This window comes from Anolis carolinensis, chromosome 1 (genome assembly GCF_035594765.1).
Source record: "Anolis carolinensis isolate JA03-04 chromosome 1, rAnoCar3.1.pri, whole genome shotgun sequence".
Lineage (NCBI taxonomy): Eukaryota > Metazoa > Chordata > Lepidosauria > Squamata > Dactyloidae > Anolis > Anolis carolinensis.
The window spans coordinates 118,128,846-118,151,443 of NC_085841.1; positions in this window are offsets into that span (position 1 = coordinate 118,128,846).

The following is a 22,598-nucleotide window of genomic DNA, read 5'->3' on the forward strand; positions in this document are numbered from 1 at the left end:
ACACCTTGGAATCCTGGGATATGTAGTTTGGTACTAGAGGAGCTCTCTGTTGCCCAAATTTGGGAACATGCATCACATCTCAGTACTTTCCATTGAGCTTTGTTCATTTCTACTAGTTGAAAGAAAAATAGAAAAAAATGATTCTGCTTCTCCTTCAACATCTCTCAGTTCTTATTCTTCTCCCTTTCATTTGTTTTCCATCTGGCATTGGTCTTTCTCATAAACGGATAGCAACAGTATACGAGTTTCACCTCCCTTCCCAACTCTTGACTTTAGAGCTGCGACTCAACTTTGTAAATGGTTTTTTGTTCCTTAGAGCTTTCTTTGTCTGTCTCCCAGATTGCAGAGAAGTTCACATTTTTATTTCGCCTGAACTTTGGGTGTTATTTCCATATCCATTTTTAGGAAGCACACTCTTGTCATGTGTAACATCCAAAATGAAACTTTTAGTCTCTTTAATGTTCTCTTTTTTGTTTTTCTATTGCATCCTTCTTAAAAATATTCTCTCTAAATCTGTAGGCATTTTCATGTAAATTTCTACTACTATCTGCAATTTTGTATAAAATTTTCCCCAAGATACACATTTGAAAGCAATTTCCCTTTGTATGATGCTATTTAGTATGTGTCTCACCAGTACATGATTTTTAACCATATTGTGCTGATACATGCATTTTTCTTCTCTCTTTTGAACAGAAGAGTATGTTGCAAAAATTCTGAGAAGTTCAAACATGAAAAAGGCAGCTGTATTATACTTGTATTTCCCTTTTATTTGGAAAGTGAAGTCTGGAAATGGCTCATTAAAATGCAAACTGAAAAAAAAATACTTCCCCACTTCTACTTTTTGTGCCAGTACTCTTTCCAAACATTATGATGAAAGAAAACTTTAGCAATTAAGTGCGGGCTTGGGAGATCTTCTTACTTTATTTGTTTAATTTATGTCATGATTTTCCCCATATGCAGCACAAAGCAGTTTACACTGTATGTTAACACAAAGTAGTTGAAATAATTTGTAATGTATACATTTTCTAAAATGCAATTAAATAACAATCTACTTCTTTCTGTTTTCATGAATGCGGTACCCAAGGATTCAACCACCCATGGCTAGCTATGTATATATGTGTGCATGTGCATGTGTGTGTGTGTGTGTGTATACACACACACACACACACACACACTAAAAGTGAAAATATAATATCTAGGTGTGTGGCTAGTCCCACTTACATAGAGAGGCTCTTACATCCACAAACAGCCATGATCAGGAGCCATCAAAAGCCCTTCCTCCAATGACATTGCAAGTTATAGAGAGTGCCGTAAACAACAGCTGCCAACCCGTCAATGTTCTCCACAAACACAATAGTAACCACCACCCAAGTGAATGCTTTCATATGGGACAATTTCATCCTAGATTTTATGTGTTAGCTCCACCCCAGATGTTTTGGTGTATCTTATTCACTCCATTGGTGTGAAATTTGCATTATCCCCCCCCCCACACGCACACACACGCACACACACATAGTTTTTCCTATAACTCTTTTCTGCTCTTTATTACGGCACACTGCAAACAGAATGGAATTGATCAGCTACTGAACATACTGAATACTGGATAGGTTTGGGAGGGACTGACCTTGATTTCTCTGAGTTGTAGTTCACCTACATCTGGAGACACTTTGACCCCCACTGACAATAGACCAGGACCAAACTTGGCACACAGAACCCCCATGACCCACTGACCTACTGGAGGGGTTTGAGGGGACTGAATTGTTCATTCTGCAGCCACTAAATCCCACCAATGATGCATCTCAAGCAAAAATACCACACATGCCTAACATGACCCATTTTAAGTAAGGAGTTTGATGAGATTAATCTGGCATGATTGGAGTTGTAGTTCACCCACAACCTTATGCATTTTGTAAAATAAAAAATGCCTTTTTTCAGGCATCGCTGGGTACTTATTTAATAATGAGATTTGGGCACTCAAGGAACCATATCAGATACTAAAGGTCCACCTCCTTGCAAACTCCAAGTTTGCCTTAAGGGATCGACCTTCCTCCCTTCCTCCCTCTTTCCAACCTCTTCTTTTCTCCACAATTGAGAGTCAACATGGTTCATATAAAGCATTAAGAACATGTTTGATTAAAATCAGATGTAAAGAGATCTGGATTAAAGTTAAAATGCTAATAGGAAATGGTGGTCATGGCAATCAGCTGCTTTCTGAGCAACAGGAAACAGGCTCCCATTGATCATAATAGCTGCTGCTTGGGCAGCAGTGTTGGGACCAGTAGTGTGAGGGAAATAAGACTAGAACACACTGAGTAATTAAAATAACTATGGTGCTTACAGATATGTAAATCCCTTACAGGATTCATCAAAACATGTTACAAGAAATGGTTAAAGTTTGAAGACCTTTCTCTGCTGGCAAATGATGTGACTAACTGGAAAAAGATGAAAACAGTCAGCAAAGTAGAAAGCAGTAGAAATGAAGGAAATCACATGACAGGTGGACTGACTGAATCATAACTCAAATTTGCAAGATCTGAATAGGGCATTTGATGACAGGAGCACATGGAGGTTTCTCATTCATAGGGTTACCATAACCCAAAAGTCAACTTGACGGCAAATAACAAGAAACTAAAGTGAGACCAATATTGGTACCAACAGGGTACAAACTATTTCACAACTGGGATGCCATGACTGCAATATTCACCCCCCCCCCACCCCGCCCATGATATATGTACATGGAGTGGTGTTCAAGTAGGAGAGGAACTTCATTCTGTCCTGCTTAGACCACAAGACACATGTGCAACTTTAACATGTGTTAAAGTTACTTCACTATTTGTGTATCTTCTCAGCATTGATTGAAACCCCCTCTCATCTCCAAACTTCTATTACATCATCAGGGAGGGAAATCCAGGAAGAGGAGAATCTTTAGCAATGGCAAGAAGGCTTCCTCTGCATTTTGACAAGGGAAATAGGGTGTAGGAAGGCTTGGGAGGCATTGACATCTCACCTCCCTGGGCTGCCTGAGCCTGGGAAATACGGGATGGCTCTGGGGTCGTGATTTTTGATCCAGCATGGACATTTGAAATGGCAGCTTCCACAATCCCCCAAAAGGGGAAGGTACAAATCTTCCTGGAAAATTTGCAACTTTCCCGGGTTCTTTTTTAACTTGGGGTCAATATAGATTAAATATCTAACCCTGTGTTAAAATGCATCAGCCTGTGTGTGTTCTTTGGATGCCCCAGGCTAATACGGTTCCTACACTGTATTTTCTGGTAATGTAGATTGAGCCATTGTGTAGTGTCTCTGAAAAGGATCAAAATATTCAAACCTTCCCTTCTCTAAATAGATTGAACGGTGGGTGTGAAGGCAGGGAAGGCATGAGTTTCACACAGCACACCTGAATGTACTATAGATTGCCTATATTGGCATTTTATACGTCCATGTCCTTGTGTGTGTGCTATAGGAAAGTTTATATATGACATTTGTCTGTTTTTCAGCATGGACAATTGCCTTATCTTTGATACAGCAGTTCAAACTACTCCCTGAATTTCTTGAACAGTTCAGAACAAAGGAGACTTCTTATATCTACTGCATAGAGACATGAACTGATTGTTCTATGCCTGCCTGTATTTCTTTTTTTCTTTTATCTTTTTTTCCTTATCTTCAGAGATTAGAGACAACTGTTCTCTAAAGATAAACTCTGTGCCCATTGTGTAAAATGTTACCTACTGTGCCAGGTAGGGTAAGTTATATCACCAGTTGAAAGTCAGAGATGGTTGCAGTGATTGGAGCCCAAACTTCCAATTTCAAAACATTTTCCTCCTTTTAAAGAAGACATGTTTTAGGCATTAAATGAATATGCTGCTTTGAGATACCAAGTTCCTAAGTGGAGTTTAAAAGATTTTCACTGTCTTTTCAAAACAACTTATCTTGGGGCTAAATTGGCCCAAGTGGGCCCCAAACATGGTAGATAATTTGGTAGATTTTTTTCACAATTTCTCATTTTAAGTCAAATTTGAACCCCCCTAAAGATATTGGTGTTTCAGTCTGACCATCCAGTAGTCCCTCTTTCATGCCTTCTAATCTGTTTACAGGGTTGCATTGTGATTTCTGTTTTGGCTGCCAGGATCCTTGGTTGACCCTGTATTGCTCTATTGGAGAAGCAACAAAGGCCTATAATCCCCCCCCCCCCCAATATAATTGTAATTGCAAAATTTATAAGGAATGAGGAAGGGTACAAGAGTGGATGCAGAACAGGGGCATTTTTAATATCTTACATCTTTGTCTTTTTCCATTGTTATCCAATACAAAAAAAATTATGTGATGTTGAAAAGGAAAAGCCCTAAAACTTCCTATCCTGTTTCTATTGTCTTTTTCATGATAAAAATACCTATTCTTTTTTGTCATAAAACATCTCTGGTAGATTCACTTTCCAGGATCCCTTGGATATCATTTGATAGCCAGATGACAACTTTATACAATATTTACAAATATACAATATTTGTATGACACACAGTCTGTGTACAAAGTCAAGGTACTACTATCTCAAGCACCCATGTTGATGATTTTGGAATATTTGGAATTTTGGAATTCCAGATAAGGTATCCTTAACCTCTGTAGAATTCTAACCTCTACAGCAGTTGGTGAACTGGCTGGGATTTCTGAGAGTTATAGGCCAAAAAACCTGGAGACCCACAGGTTGAGAACCACTGTTTTACACTTAACAAAAAAGTGATTGGATTTTTATAGCTGTTTTAATTATGTATAGGCATCGAATTGTTGCCAATTTTGTACGCCGCCCTGAGTCCCTTCGGGTGAGAAGGGCGGGATATAAATGTTGGAAATAAATAAATAAATAAATAAATTTATGATGGTGGAAGCTATCACCTCAAAATTGCAAAACCTGAGTAGGGTTATTGATGACAGGATGCCTTTGGAAATCTCTCATTCATGGGTGACTTAACAGCTATTAACAACAATAACAAAGTCAGAATTACATATTGAAGCTGGCTTGGGTCCCAGTTCTGGAAAGCTGCAAAGGCATCTTTAGGGCTACATTTTTACCACCCAATCTCCAGTTTAGAGGAAACTCATAATTTATGCAGAAACTCATAATAGACAGATCTTTTATCTTTTTGAACAGTTGGCAAAGCATCTCTAAGAATTCTAATAAAAATTATATTGATTCCACTATATTCAGTTCTGAGTTCCATATTGACAAGCTGGAATGTGTTCAAAGAAGGGATGATCAAGATGGTCAAAGTTCTGGAACAGTATAAGTAGCTAAGCATGTTTAGCCTGAAGAAGAAGAGACTGAGGTTGAATCCACACCTTCAAAAATATATGTAATTCCTTTGACTCCCGTGGTGGAACTCATGAAATTCTATGACAGTGACAGTGCATACTGTAATTGCATATAATTGGTAATGCATTTTATAATTCTGTTGTCATGAACAGTTATAATAGAGATGTTGAATAATAATCTGTGCCTTTCAGAAAAGGAATACTGATATTCCTCATTGTCACCTTATATCCTCTGTTTAAAGGAAGGCATTCATGTGATCACTTTAAGAGATAAAGAGCTCCTTCATTCTAGCTTAACCATGCAAACTGGTTACGTGAACCCACAGCAAAAACAACCAAAAAACAGAACTACATGGAGGCACCTGCATGATAACAAGATTATACTGTAAACGTGTTACTGTTGAATAAATTGCATTCAGTTTCTTGCGATTACTTTTGCAGACCTGTGAGCAATAGCTTTAACATAGAGGTACTAGATGTGATCAATTGAGAAGCTGAAAAAGGTGACTCTGTCCATTGTTAATGCTCAGTTCAGCTAATTTCCAAGACAAGTTGGGAATTTTGTTGCATGTATTTCTTCTAAAATATATATTCTATGAACTTTTCTTACTTCATGTACCTTTTGCAATGTTTTTTTTCTGAAATATCATTCATTTGGATACTGGAATATATACATGTGTATGTGCATTACACAATTTTGAAAACTAAATTTTAGAGTGGAATTATATTTTGGTTCAGAGAAATCAAGTGAGCAAATGTTCTTGCTACCAGTAGAACCTTTTATTCTGAATGGCAAAGGTAGGAAATGATACCTTTCCATAGCATAGTTTTATGTCTACATTTTCAGCAGTTTCTAGCACAGTGGTTTTCAACCTGGGGTCCCCAGGTGTTTTTGGCCTTCAGCTATCAGAAATCCTAACAGCTGGTAAACTGGCTGGGATTTCTGGGAGTTTTAGGCCAAAAACGTCTGGGGACCCCAGGTTGAGAACCACTGTAACATGTCTATCTTCTTGCATAATGGCAAACTTTATGTCCCAGTTGAATTTTCTTATAATTACTGTTTTTTGCATCAACTCAGTTAGTAGGGTGGTATGCAATCATGCAATAAGAGCATGGAGACATGGATGTTATTTACATCCATATGCATTATATGTAAGCTGTAATATCCTGCATGAGTCACCATGGTACTTGTTTGAATGCTGGATCAGAACTCTGGAGACTAGAGTTCGAATTTGTGCTCAGATATGGAAAGCCTAAAGTAAATCACACTTTTTCAGCTTCAAGAAAGGCAAAGGTAGCTTCCCTCTGAATAAATCTTGCCAAGAAAACACAAATGTTTTTTTCTCCTTATGGTTGCAATGAGTTGAAAGTGACTCAAAGGCACATAACAACATCAAAGGCAAATATATAATGATGTTTTCTTGGAAGGAATTATTCAGAGTGTGGTGCCTTTCACTCCTTCTGAAGCTGAGACAGCGTGGCTTGCCAAAGTGCACCCAGCGATCACAAATATGAAGCATGATGTGTGATGTGAGTGGTACAGTGTGCACCGGATGATATCATCGGGGGGGGGGGGGCATGGCTGGATGATCACTCATGAGCTGTATTACAATTCCCCCAGTCACCCCCTTCCACCATCCAGAGCATCTCTGCATTGTCATAGCTTCAACTGCTGGTGGGAATGAGCTCCTGCTGTCATGTGACAACCCCTTCTGGCACTGGCAGAATTACTAGCTGGGTCTGGAAAGTGAGGCAGTGTCAACAGCAGTTGTAGATCTGGACCTGTTGGGGACTTTCCCACCTAGTCTTCCTCAAGAGCAGGGTGGAGGCAACCAAAATCAGATTCCTCCTTCTACAAGCGGCTTCAAATTACTGGAGCTGTGGGGCAGTGCCATGAATTATCACACCGGCTGTAGAGATGCTCCTGCAGCATAGTTGAATACAGACATTTATGACTTGTAACTCTTGATTAAAAATCTATAATTTCAGTGCAGAATACCAGCCAATTTTACTGAGAGCCAAAGTTGTGAAATGGCTTGCTTGTTGGACCAGGATACTGGGAAACAAGCATTTGAATCCCTACTGGGCCATAGAAACCTACTGTATGACATCGGGCATGCCACATTCCTTTTGCCTCAGAGCAAGAGAATCCTCTCTGAATAAATTCTGCTAAGAAAACATCATGATCAGTTCACCTTGATTTCCATAAGTTGGAAATGACTTGAAGGCACACAGGACCAACAACACTGCATATCTCAACAAGTGTGAAAATTGGCATTATGTTTGCACCCAGAATTGGTTTCTGTAAAACTTGTAGGTCTTCTTTTCTGCTTAACTGCACAGGCATCCTCCTTCCCTCCCCATTTTTCTTTCTTTTCTTTTCCTTTTTGCTCTTACTGTTTTAGTTTTTGCAACATGGTGTGGTGGCATTGGGTGGGCCACTTCCTTTGAGTTCAAAACAATGGAAGACTATTAAACCAAGAGTCAGTTAATTAGGAAACCCAGTGGTTAGTTTTGTATACAAGCTACACTCACTATGTTAGGTAAGTCTGGCTTTAACTGTAACAATACCTTGACTTTAAGCAATATACACAAAGGTCCTGCAAAATGGATGCATGAAGTAGTATGGGGGTGGGGAAGGCAAGTTACTGTGTCATGCTCTTCCCCCATCCAATTTATTTCTGCTCCACACTTACACCATTTTTGTCTGCACTCCTCTTACTCTTCCCTGGTTTCTTTCTCTTTACCTCCTTCACTTCCTACTGACACAACTCCATATCTTGCAAACAGAAAGGTTTATATGCCTTGGTGTATTTTGTGAGTCTAAAATTAGAGCTTAAATGTACAGCAGATTTTATTGTTTGCAATCATGTATTCAGAAGTAAAATCTATGAAATGGAAATAAAATTAAAATAAACAGAATGGGGGAATGTAAGAAAAATAAATACTAGAACAGATCTGTATTTTTCTCAAATGAGCTAAGGGAAAGAGTTATATCCAGTAAGACCTTTGTATCTACTAGGCATGTGTGAATTAATCGGCATCCTCGTTAATCGGAATGAAATCGTATCTATTTTGGTTTCCGAATGGGGTTCTGAGGTGGTTCGGCGGTTTGGATTTAACCTTCTAATTCGAAGAGTTGGAGCCCATTTATTAAATGGCCTTGGAATACTTTCAGATATATGAGAAAGTGTTTGAATTCAACCAATCTCCTGGCTAGCATCGGGACTTAAGAGCCCCATAGAAACCAAACCCAGAGCGTTTTCCCTCCTGGCTAGCAGCGGGGCTTAAGAGCCCCATAGAAACCAAGCCCGGAGCGGTTTCCCTCCTGGCCAGCAGTGAGGCCGTTTTGAGAAAGCATGGTGTAGTGTAGTGGTTTGAGAGTTGGACTACAATTGTGGCTTGACTCCCCACTCAGCCATGGAAACCCACTGGGTGATCTTGGGCAAGTCACACACTCTCAGCTCCAGACAACCCAATGAAGCAAGAAAATAACAATTTCAAACCAGATTTCAAAACAGATTTTTGTTACTATTAAAAATGTTTTTTTAAATAAAAACTTTGAAAATTTGCCAAAAATCTGAGGATGAGTCAAACATTCTTAGATTTGGTGAGCTAACAGTGGTTAATGTCTTTTACTCCTGTTGCATGTTTCATTAGGATAGCTCAAAAAATGAGGGAGAGAAAAGCCCCTCAAGTTTCCCCATTGACAGTAATGTTTTCCTTTATGTGCATGTGCTGTTAATGTGGGATTTGTGTATTGATAGTGTTTAAATGAAATTTGTGTCTTGCTTGTATTGCATACTGACTGCATCATCCAGAGTGTACTATAGTCTAGAAAGAGTTAATTACTGAGAGGCTGTGATGTCCTTGATGTGTGGCTGGAACTGGGGAGTGTCCAGACACAAGTGTGTATGCATTGCTGATTGCATCAGTTCAGTTCAGTTCTGAGTTGTGTCGAGTGCTGTCTGCCTAGAGTGAAAGTCAAGTCCTGTGTCTATTGTCTGCAAGTCTGTTTGTCTTGTACAGTAAAACTTTGTATATAGTTTTACCAATGTCTCTGGGTGTCTCTTTATTCTGCGTTCCACTGACTCCATCCAACTGCTGCTGCGCTGCGTAATTACTCTGACATGTGCATTCTCCATTAACGAGGTACATATGAAGATTTGGAAGTTTTGGGAAGTTTTGAACTTTTTGCCTTCAAAATTTAGAAATTACTTTAGAAATGAAGCACCAGCACCCCCTACTTTCAAAGAGAGTTTAGAACCATTTTTTTCCTGGATCGCACATACCTAGTACAGTATCTACATTTCCAGCCAAGCCATAGTTACCTGAAATTGTGAAAGCAATGGAACACCATTCAATTACCTGACTTCTAGTCCCAGAATATTATTAAAGGACCTAGAGTTTCCTAGAAAGTTTCTAAACGCTATGGTAGCTTCCAGGAAAAGCATACCATAGAATCACTAGCAAATTCCTAGAGAAATTATTTCCCCCCAAGCAGACATAAATGAAATCGTGGATAAGGGTTCTATAGTTACAGAGGTCTTGCTGTATACAAAAAGAGGCTCAGCTGTCTCTATTTCTTGGTGCTGTTTTTGTATGTGGGTACACAGTCTCCCATAATAAGTCTCCATGCTTTACCATTTGCCATCCCACCACTGTTTTCTAGTCACTCTGGCTTAATTTGTTGATGTCAGCAAAGATGATTTATTAGCCAGCAAGTATATGCGAGTCTGAAATGGATGAGATGTCTGTCTTCTTTCTGGCTTTCCCCCCTCAATTGTCCTCATAGTAATATCCTGTGAATTCCATCAGTGTCATCATAGGCAATCCCTCATGGCCGAGTCTGATTGTTTTCCAAGGGTAGAGTTGTGGTATTGGGTCCCTAAGTGACTGTGGAAACCTATTCTGGATTCACATAGTCTTTCACAATGAGGACATTGATTTCCAAATTGAAAATGGTGTTTGCTTGACATGCCTTCCTCTTGGCACATTTCTCCCTTTTGCCCTCTATCCTTGCCTCTTCAGTCCATAGCACCACTGGTAAGAGCTGACCTCTAATTAGAGCACTTAAGGGCCAGGATGTCCCAGTTGTTTATGCAACATGTTTTAAAGTTTGTTTTAAGCCAATCTCTTTGCTTTTTGCCATCACTCCATTTTCCATTCTTGAGCTGAGACTAAAGACTCTTGGACCGGGATGAGAGTTCCCGGTATTAATACTTAGCTTCCATATGATCTTGAGAAGTAACTCTCATTGAACCTGCTCCACCTGACAGCATTCTCTTTCAGCTGGATTGGGCCTGGCATATGTACCTGTTTTACAATCATATTAAGACATGACATACAAGGAAAAGGGAGTGGCAATTAGGAAAGAATTAGATCCACCAGGTGTAATTGGAACAGAAGGGTGACTCCTTGTCAGCTGCTGGAAGTAGCCCAAAAAAGAAGGAAGGCGAAAGGAAACAGCGATAGGGGGAGATATGCCCAACTAAATGCACAATTCCAGAGGTTAGCCAGGAGAGACAAGGAACTATATTTAAACAAGCAATGCATGGAAGTGGAAGAAGACAATAGAATAGGAAGGACAAGAGACCTCTTCCAGAAAATCAGAAACATCGGAGGCAAATTTCAGGCAAAAATGGGTATGATCAAAAACAAAGATGGCAAGGATCTAACAGAAGCTGAAGAAATCAAGAAAAGGTGCCTGAATATACAGAAGATCTGTATAGGAGGGATAAAAATATAGAAGATAGCTTTGATGGTGTGGTGAGTGAATTAGAATCAGACATCCTGAGGAGTGAGGTTGAATGGGCCTTAAGAAGCATTGCTAACAACAAGGCAGCAGGAGATGATGGGATCCCAGCTGAACTATTTAAAATCTTGAAAGATGATGCTGTCAAAGTGATGCATGCAATATGCCAGCAAATATGGAAAACACAAGAATGGCCATCAGATTGGAAAAAATCAATTTACATCCCCATACCAAAAAAGGGAAATGCTAAAGAATGTTCAAACTTCCGTACAGTGGCACTTATTTCCCATGCCAGTAAGGTAATGCTCAAGATCCTGCAAGGCAGACTCCAGCAATACATAGAGCAAGAGCTGCCAGATGTCCCAGCTGGGTTTAGAAAAGGCAGAGGAACAAGAGACCAAATTGCCAATATCCGCTGGATAATGGAGGAAGCCAGGGAGTTTCAGAAAAACATCTACTTCTGCTTTATTTACTATTCTAAAGCCTTTGACTGTGTGGACCATAACAAACTGTGGCATGTGCTTGATGATATGAGGATACCAAGTCACCTTGTCTGTCTCCTGAGAAATCTGTATAAAGACCAAGTAGCCACAGTAAGAACAGACCACGGAACAACAGACTGGTTCAAGATTGGGAAAGAAGTACGGCAGGGCTGTATACTATTGCCCTACCTATTTAACTTGTTCACAGAATACATCATGTGATGTGCGGGGCTTGACAAATCCAAGGCTGGAGTTAAAATTTTGGGAAGAGACATTAACAACCTTAGGTATGCAGATGATACCACTCTGATGGCTGAAAGTGAGGAAGAGCTGAGGAGCCTGAGGAGCCTTTCACCTTGTCACCAAGGTGAAAGAAGAAAGTGCAAAAGCTGCAGTTAAACATCAAGAAAACCAAGATCATGGCAACCAGACCAATTGACAACTGGCAAATAGAGGGAGAAAACATGGAGGCAGTGACCGACTTTATATTTCTAGGTGCGAAGATCACTGTAGATGCAGACTGCAGCCAGGAAATCAGAAGACGTCTACTTCTTGGGAGGAGAGCAATGGCCAACCTGGACAAAATAGTGAAGAGCAGAGACATCACACTGGCAATGAAGGTCCGCATAGTCAAAGCAATGGTATTCCCCATAGTAACCTATGGCTGCGAGAGCTGGACCATAAGGAAGGCTGAGCGAAGGAAGATAGATGCTTTTGAACTTTGGTGCTGGAGGAAAATCCTGAGAGTGCCTTGGACCGCAAGAAGATCCAACCAGTCCATCCTCCAGGAAATAATGCCCGACTGCTCACTGGAGGGAAGGATATTAGAGGCAAAGTTGAAGTATTTTGGCCACATCATGAGGAGACAGGAAAGCTTGGAGAAGATCATGATGCCGGGGAAAATGGAAGGAAAAAGAAAGAGAGGCTGACCAAGGGCGAGATGGATGGACGGTATCCTTGAAGTGACTGGCTCGACCTTGAAGGAACTGGGGGTGGCAACGGCCGACAGGGAGCTCTGGCATGGACTGGTCCATGAGGTCATGAAGAGTTGAAAACGACTGAATGAGTGAGACAATGACAAAAACATCAAATCCATCAAATTCATCAGTTATGAATCAAAACTCAGAAAAAGTTTTTTAAAAAACCTCATAGACATCTGGGGACTACATTTTCCAAGCCATGTTCTGATTGTATTTATTTCTTTCTGCTTGAAGAAATAACTGCTTGAACAAATATTATTTATTTATTTATTTATTTATTTCTAACCTGCCCTCTCTCCCTGAAGGGACTCAGGGCGGCTTCCAAATACAAAAGCAAATATTCAATGCCATATACAATCATAAAAACACAGCACAATAAAATAAGAAATAAATAATAGTTAAAAACGCATATAAAATAGACTCTATGAGGATAATATTGAAGCTGAACATTGTGGAAGGCAATGTAAAAAAGAACAATTAATCTTCTAGCAATAGGTTTCCTTGGAAATTTGAGCAGCTGAGAATACTTTGCTTGTTGGAGGAAAATGTTTTTAGAATCCTTATCTTTCTGGCTTGTGAGAGTGGAAAATGAAGTCCTGAAATGGTAATTTGCATTTGTTTGGGAGATAATAATGATAATATCACTATGACCTTTGGATGCCACACATTGCAGCTACAGAAGTCCGTTAAGCTACAGATGTAAAACTGATACAGAAATGTGGCTTGTTTCCTCTTAGTAAGAGTTGACAACAAGTACTATGCATTTTATGGCACTGGATTCAACTGTGAAACAAAAAGGTTGACCAAAACTTCAGTTCAAATGCTTGTCATTGGTCACTTCATGGTTTATGTATCTGCCAAATCTAGCAATGCAAATTTCTTCTTTCTAAATGTACTTCTGTTAACTTCACTTAAAGTGTGGTTCTCATCCTGTGGGTCCCCAGGTGTTTTGGCCTACAATTCCCAGAAATCCTAGCCAGTTTACCAGCTGTTAGGATTTCTGGGAGTTGAAGCACAAAACATCTGGGGACCCACAAGTTGAGAACCACTGACTTAAGGACTCTTGATTCTTTCAGCACTGTCCCCTTCCTCCAACATTGGACATTATCACAGAAGTGTTCAACAGTCACAAATCCATTTTGTTTGAGACAAGAGTATGGCTGCCTATCTACCACCTCTTGTTGTTGCACCTAACCTTATTGAAAGTCCTTTGGGAAAGTTTAAAGTGTGTTTAGCTTACCACAGCTGCAAGGATGTAACTCCTCCCAAACCATGCTCTCTCCATCTTTGCCCATGTCCCCACTTTTTTCTGTAAGAATTGTGCAACTCTGAGTGTTCACAAGCTTATGAAACCGTCTTTTTGTTTTGTGAGAGGTTTGCGGCTGTGCACCTCTGAACAGTGTTCTGAAGCACTGTCCCTATAAACACTTTAAATATTAATTAAAAAGAAACAAGTATTTTGCAATTAAAAGTATTTTCCATTTTTGTACAGTCTGCAAGAGGGAGGTGTAGTTTTGACTTTGAAACCTTGTTTAGAAAAGACAAGCCATGCATAAGTGGGAAGTTGTACAGAACAGTTTTGCAGGGAAAGAAAGTGTTTAATTAACCTGGGAAACCCATATCCATGCTTTGGTGTAACATGGGAAAATCATACTAGTAGTTACAGAGCCGCACAATTACTTAAAAATAAAAATAGTTAAAAATAAAATAATTTTAAAAAGTGATTGGGGAGAAAGGGGAAAATTATGGTTTTGCAGCCAGGCATCTTCTTTGTCTCCCTATTTAAAGTGGAGATGGCAGCAGATTGAGAACAGGGAACTCCAGCAGATAGAACAGTGGTTCTCAACTTGTGGGTCCCCAGGTGTTTTTGTCTACAACTTCCAGAAATCCCAGCCAGTTTGCCAGCTGTTAAAATTTCTGGAAGTTGAAGGTCAAAACATCTGGGGACCCACAGGTTGAGAACCTCTGAGATAGAAGGAAACCTATAACACGTCCAGAATAGATGCCACTTGCTCCAAAGTTGCTGCACAAGCAGCTTCAAATTACTGCATGACTGAAAACATTTCTGAAAACTTATTGAATGCACATTAAGCAGCCCCAAAATTGGGTTTCTTTTATTTTAAAAAAGACTGCTTCAACACAAACTGAAGATTGCTTTGCAGTGACTTCATGTGATGGTAAACCTTTTCATTTGTGGCTAAGGAGCCTCCAATATGGGTCACAAGTCTCATGCAATTATATCTTACATTTCAGTGGGAATGGGTTTTTTCCCACCCTTTATGAAAAAAGATCGGGTTAGGCATCAGCACAAAGAGGTTAGTCACGTCTTCCTCTTCCTATACTCCTCCGCTTAGGCTATATTAGGATATAAGTCCAATTCACTGATCTCTTCCCCTGTGCTTGATTCTACATTGTTCAAGAGGTCTCTTGTTACAGTTTTATTGTAAGATGTTGTTGCTTATTGCTCCCAAAGTTCATGAGTCCCAAGAAGTGTAGGAACAGGTTGTGTTGGACTGAGACAGACACTGGAGACTATATTTAGGAGAGTTTGCCAGCTCTGCCTCCTCCTCCTGTACAAAATCAATGTCAGCCTTGTAAGTACAATACAAAAAGTGCTAAAGTTCCTGTTCTATGCATCCATGGAAAATGTTTGGATCCCACACATCAAACACATAATACATGTGGAACAATCCTTAAATGCCTGGGAGACATCTGGGCTCTGTAACAATATTGGGAGGCATTATTACGTTGATTTCTTTCCAATTCACATTTCTGTGGTTTGCTTTGCAACCATGGCAACATGTTGTCTGTAAGAATTTATTTTTGTTTACAGAAGCATAAGAAGCAGAGAAAAGGAGAGGAAGGTTGTAATGTCCCTTAACACAACATCAGTTGCAAATTGCTGCTTACCTATTCAACCAGAACATTTAGTTGAAGGTTTCCCCTTCCTTCATAAATGAGTGTTAGGAGAAGTGAATGAGTGCCAGAAGCCCTTTAAAACATTGCTATCATGTAGAACTGCTAACTGTATAGATGAGACATGGATAATATTCTTCACTCCTAATCTATTGACTTCACTCCAGTTACACGGAAGGATTTGTGTACGTACACATTTGTCAGACTGTAAACTTTTTTACATGCCAAAATGAAAACACACACTCTGGGTATGAGGATTGATGACACAATGTGTCCCAAGCACATTAATTTGGTGACTAAAATTCTTTCTTTAAACACTCATGTGTGTGCAAGTTGTAGAGCATAAATGAAATCCAGGTTCTGTGACATTGATGGCCAAAGTGTTATGAATACAGATGTGTACCTCCAGTATTTCTCCATTGATAACATCATTTCTTATGGACACACATTCTATCTGCAGGACATTCATAATAGCAGTAAGCTATACTCCAACAACCTAGAAAACACACTGCCTACGAGCCTGGAGGCCATGCTGGTTCATATTGTGTTTGAGGTAACCCATTCAGATATAAAAGGAAACCAATGCTTCCTGCTATACAAATGTGCCCACTTCATGTGTCGTTTTTCAAGATCTCTTTCTCTCATGGTTGCCTTTTTTCACAATTTCTTTTTTTTCTGTGTGGCAGAGCAATACAATTCCAACTTCCACAGTTCTCTGTGGCTCATATACACTGACCATTTAATGTGTTTAAAGGCAGCTTGAGAGTGTGGCATTCATACAACATATGCTGCGTGAGCATTCTGCTGTGCACTTTGAGAACCTTCAATAAAAAGAAAGTCAGGGAATACTCTGAAATAAAACCCTTAATGTGTATCAGCATACTTTAGTGTAAATCACATTGCCCAGTAAAAGCAATTAAGGGATGGAGTGGTCTGGAAGCACATGCGCATTATGGTGTGGGGAGTTGAAAAATAATGCACTCTCTGTGGCAGCTATGAATACGGTAGATCCTGGAACCAGTTCAACACCAGTCTCTGCAGAGAATATGAGCAAAATCCAGGCCTTAAACTTGTTCCAAGATGTTCCATGTAATCAACCACACAGTAAAATCGGTTTCTCCTTTTCTAGTTTCACACTGACCTAAGTGGTCAAAGCAGATATCACTTATGATGTCCAATGATCTCTACATGTGGGGCTAAATGAGATAGATGCTCAAATTTAGGCCTGGTCACTCACCAAGCCTGCCAGCTCCTATCACATGATGCCGGTGCAGCTCCGTGGGTGAAGGAGGGCATCCATGTTGCTATTGGAATACTTGGGAGAAGCCACATGCACCACATGCGCTCACACTTCCCCTCATCTGATTGCTCTTGGCTGGAGCTGGGTGATGCAGGACGCTGGATTCTCTATGCCCCTCTATGAAGCGGGGCCATGCCAACGGCTGTCTAATGAGGTCACAAACTCAGAGAATTATAATCTCTCTAAACCCCATTAGTGAGAACAAAGCAGTATCAAAGAATACTGATTATTCCTCAATTAGAGTTTAAACAACCTGTAGTTTCTTGTTTTTGCATATGCAGGTTGATAATTTTGGATTTTAGATTATTTTGGATTTCAGATTTCTAAGTAAGGGATAGTCAAAAAAGTACAGTAGAGTCTTGGTTATCCATCCTTCACTCATCTGACACTCTGTATTATCCAACACCCCTACCCCCCCCCCCCCAAGCACACAGAAACCTTCCCTGCTGTTCCTGGTGGCGAGGCACTGCGATGCAAAAATCGAGCACAGCAGGTCCACTAGATGCACCATGCCACTGCTGCCGCAACCGGGACCCGGCCCGGTGAGTGAGTGAGTGAGTGAATGAGGGAGGGAGGGAGGGAGGGAGGGAGGGAGGGAGGGCGGCAAAGGCAGCAGCAGCAGAACCAGGAGCCTGGCTTCCCCTTCCTGCTTCCTCCGGGCAGGAATCTTTGTTGTCATATTCTTTTTTCTTGGTTTTTATAGTACTTCTTGTTTCTGCACCAAGAGTTCTGTTTCTGTTATCTTTTACTTTTTCTTCTCAGTCTCTTCTTAATCGCTTAAAGAGTTTCTTTTCTGTTGCAGATAGGTTTTCTTTTTTTTTGCATTCCTCTCTGAAAATGTCCCCCTTTCTGGCTCCCAATAAGCTTAATAGTGCAAATAGTGCGTTACATTCCATAAGGATCTTCTTTGAGTTGTATTTTGCAACAATGTTTAGTTTTGCATCCTTCTTTAGATTTACTCTAATGTTTGATATTAGCAGTTCATAGTCTGTGCCATAATTTGTTAATCTGCTTCCAGCTATGTAGTATATTTGATTTTTATATTGGTCTTCAAGTGAAGACTATGTTTGTGATGAATAAACTGCTGGCCTTACAAAATTCAGTTAGCTACTCTCTTGCTTCATTTCTTGATCCTAAGTCAATATTTCCTATAATGGATGTTTCTCCTCTGTTTCTTGCTTTTTCATCCCAATCACCTGGTGATTATTAAGATGCACTTTTTTGGTGTATGATCCATTTCCTCCTAGACTACAGCATAGAATCTTTCAGTTTCTCATTCTTCTGCCTTTGTAGTTGGAGCAAAAACCTTTACTATGGTTATGTTGATGGGTTTTCCCTGATATGATTGTTGGGAAATCATCCTGGACTACTCAAGTCCAAATGTAGTTAGATAGATGATAGAGTTAGATTGAGGGAATCCTTTCCCTGTTTCCAAAGCATGCCTAGACAGGCTTTACTGTGTTTCACTCTATCCTGTTTACGTCACATCCCTTACTTTGAAGTTGGTAGAAATGTGAATCTTTAGGGACACTAACTCCCAATTGGTCAGAGTGTCTTTTATGGCCCCAATAAACTGGACCATGCGGTTGGGACCATTTTGGTTCTCTCTTCTCCCTTTGTTCTTCAAACTAACAAGCAGCATCCTGCCATCTCTCCTGGCAAGATGTAACTATGTAGATGTTTGTTATTTTTCCTTACTTATTTTTCCTTAGAATCCAGTCTATAGTAATCTAGACAGCTCCCAAGGCTTTCTATCTACAATGTTCTTTTTACCTGAATAAATACTTTTTGAACTTTTATTGAGACTCTGCAGTCCATTGCAATCCTAAAAAGGCTTCTCTTGCTCGCCAGTGTAAGTAACTGTTGCATTTGAAAGCTTTGCTTTTGCTACTCTGCTGATTTTGGTGGAATCTCCCCCAGAGAGGGTTAAATTGAGTCTAACCGCTCAGAGATTACCACAACAATGATTTGGTCAGATTTTGCATTATATCTTTTGACTGCTTTTGCTACATTTCTTCACACTATTGATTTTTATATCCTCTGTAACACACTGACTCAAAATGGCCAATTCCTGTCCACTTTCGCTTTCTCACCTCGAGTATTGTAATGTTTCTACTGTGCATTCCATTTCTTATTTTACTGTTTCTAGCTTGCTCTAATTCATGCTTCTCTCATTCTGTGTTCCTATAATATGTCTTATGCAGCTTCAGATTGTCCTTTCACCTCTGAACATATCAACAACAGTGTCCTTTTGGCTTGAGTCCAGCTGCCTCATTAGCCACAGCACTACTCTGCTCTTTCCTAGTAACATGTTGAATGTCATCCCACCTGGGAGTTTCATCTTCTAGCACAGTTTTAAAGGTTCCTGGGTGAGGAACCAAAAAGTCTCTGATTTTAGACTTAAAATTCTTCTTTTAAAGAAAGGTATTGTTTTAATATTTTGTTTTCAAAATTATGTTTTGCATACCAGTCTGGTATCCAATGTTGGGTGGGGAGGAGTAAAAATGTCACAGAAATAAATAGATAAAATGCATTTCTTTTTGTTTTTTCTCCTCCTGTCCTTCAAAACTAGACTAGAATATATACTTTGATATAGCAAATCATCCATGCACAAAGGCCTATGTTGGACAGGTCAACCAGCTGGCTCATCTATTAAAAGGGGCATAGTTTTTAAAGATTTCTTTAACATTTATTAATATGTATGTCAGAGAGTATTCAAAAGTAATTATTACTTCATATTAGCTGATATGAATAAAACGATCATAAGAATGTTCTCAGAAAAGAGTTTTGTTGCAAAACCATCTTAATCACCATTATAAATTAATTAAATAATGCATTTAATAGCAATTGCAGTAGAAAAGTGGGTCGCTTAATGCCTTCCAACAGAATCAGATTAACTCTTGGCATGCACAAGGGTGGGATGTCATTCCATAGAAAGGAGATGATGAAAAGGAAAAATGCTGAGAGGTTCCTGAAAGTAATAAAATCAATAACTGCTAACAGATGGTGGAACAGTCAGAAACAAAGGCAAAGAGGCGGAAGAGGAGATGATGAACTCTTTGAAGTGGTGAAGCCCGTTCACCTGTTGTGTTACTCTCAGGGTTGGGTATACTCCATATATCCGTATGCATGATGTGATCCAGTAGGGTCTGGAATCTGGCATGGAATTTCAGCCTTGAAGGGAAGCTTCAGGCATTACAATTTGCTACACAGAGATGAAACGCCATAAAGGAAATTGACATGTATAAAGCAGTCCTCAGCACCTATGCTTTTGTTAGTGCAGTTAAAAAACAACTTTGTAGCTTATCTTAAAATATCGAGGAAAGTTCAGATGTGCACAAGTACACTGTTTGAGACCTTCACATTAAAAGAAACCCAGATACAACTTCTGGATGTGGCAATTGGCAAGGATGCTGATCAAAGCAAGCTGGATGGATCAAATTTAGGGGTCACCAAATAAATTAGTTTTAGTTCCCAAAGTGCTTTAATTAAATTGCTTCCTGTCATTTTTAGTGAACGTTATGAAATATTTATGCACAAGATATTTATGCATCTGTAGAATCCAAATTCAACAGGTTTGGCCATTTTATTAGAAGACGACCTGCCTTCAAAGTAACGGTTAAAGGCAATGAGTGAGTGAGTGAGTGGGGCTGAAGTGGATCTTTTTAACTCTTTAAGGTTTATGAATGGAGTCTGATACAAGATTGAATTTAGCAATATATTTAATGACTTAATGAAGGTGAACACTGGCTTAAGAGCCAATGGTTGCTCTCCCCAAAAAGCAATGTAACCAATTTTAGTAGCATAGTTAAAGCATGTAGTGGCAGCAACTGAGTAGCAGAAGGCTGTGGTATAAACGTAAACTCACAAATAAGAAGAAAGCACTATTCCAAACTATGCTATGCACATCATCCTTGCATTTCAGGGCCCTTCCACACAGCCTTATAACCCAGAATATCAAGGCAGAAAATCCCACAATAAATGCTTTGAACTGGGTTATCTGAGTCCACACTGACATATTTTCCAGTTCAAAGAAGAAAATGAGGATTTTTATTCAGCTGTGTGGAAGGGGCCTTAGTCCTCTGTCCTAGCTGTAGAACACTTCAAAATGTTTTTAGATCATGGCTCTGAATGTGTAACTGAACTTGAAATCACTAGGAACTTATATTATTTTCTATGTTTCAGCAAACTGTTCCTGTCACTATGACTATAGAATTAAAGCAGTTTGTCACTACTTCAATGGTCATGGCTCAATGCTAGGGAATCCTGGGTGTTGGCAGAGAAGACTAAGGACCTTGTAAAACTGCACCTCTCATGGTTCTGTGGCATTGAGCCATGGCAGCTGAAGGGGTGTCAAACTGCATTAATTAGGCACTCTCTAACTATATCTGTAGATTGCAATGGTATGAAGCATATGGCATTCTATCCTGCAAAGATTGCTTAGAAAAACCATATATATCCCATCAACAGCTTTTCTGCATATCACTTTTAGGTAGCAATCTTTTTCAGAATTATACAGTCGTCTGGAAGGGAAAAGTCTCTTTTAAATAGTTCTCCCTATTCATTGAAGGGAAGATAAGAAGCCGAGGATTGCTCTTTCTGTGCCAGGCTGTGGCACAGGCTGGTTAGCAGCCAGCTGCAACAAATCACTCTGACCATGAGTTCGAGACCAGCCCGTGCCTGCGTCTTGTCTCTGTCTCTGTTCTATGTTATGGCATTGCATGTTAGCCTTTATGTGTGCAATGTTATCTGAGTCCCCTTCGGGGTGAGAAGGGCGGAATATAAATGCTGTAAATAAATAAATAAATACATTGACTGATGTTTCTCCTAGTATTTTTCTCAGAGGGACAGCTTCTACTCTCAGTGAATCCTGTATCTGCTAACCAGTCAGGAAAAGGATGTGTGAGTTATTGGGAGTGGATAAAATTGAGTTATGGCCACTGTGTGCCGTGTAAACAGTAGCACAGGAATTCTCTCATAACTTACAGCAGGAAGAGGCCTTGCTCTTTCTTAGGCATATGAACATTTCCTCATGTTCAAATCATTTTCTCAGCTTTAAGAGATCTCTCTATAAGCAGAGCACGTTCTTCTTATCCCTCACCAACTTGAACATAGCCTGCAGTAATATTACCTCATCCCCCACTTTTGCTTTCTGGAAAGTAGATAATCAAAAATGAAGTCTGAAGAGAAAGTGTTCTGGGTACTCTAATGTGCAGAACAAGGTGGAAAGTAGGAGTGGGAATGGGTAGAATTGGTGACAGGACTTAAAGGGTGAAAACACTTGGTTAAATAACTTGTGAGTAATGGCTTTGCCAAACTAGCAGTTTGAAAACATGCAATTGTGAGTAGATCAATAGGTACTGGTACTGCTCTGGTGGGAAGGTAACGGTGCTCCATGTAGTCATGCCGGCCCCATGACCTTGTAGGTGTCTATGGACGACTTCGGCTCTTTGGCTTAGAAATGGAGATGAGCGCCAACCCCCAGAGTCGGACACGACTAGACTTAATGTCAGGGGAAAACCTTTACCTTAATGGCTTTGAACATGACCTCAACACACATGTTGCCCTAGGAGGAAGGATACGTGCCTCTTCAGATTTGTGCTAATGGTGTCCTACTGAGCTATTTTTCAAAACTAGGATATTTAGGCCTATCACACAAGGCAGGCAAATGGGCATTACAGTGCTGTGTGCATCATGTTACCAGTTTGCTGCCCAACATGATTCTCCCATCCCTAGCACAACGGTCCCATCGCCTGCCTTGGTGTGATAGATCCATTCTGCTTCTCTGCCAACATGCCTACTTGATATCACATCTCTCTTCAATAGCAATGATTTTCCATTCCATGGTCTCACAATCATAC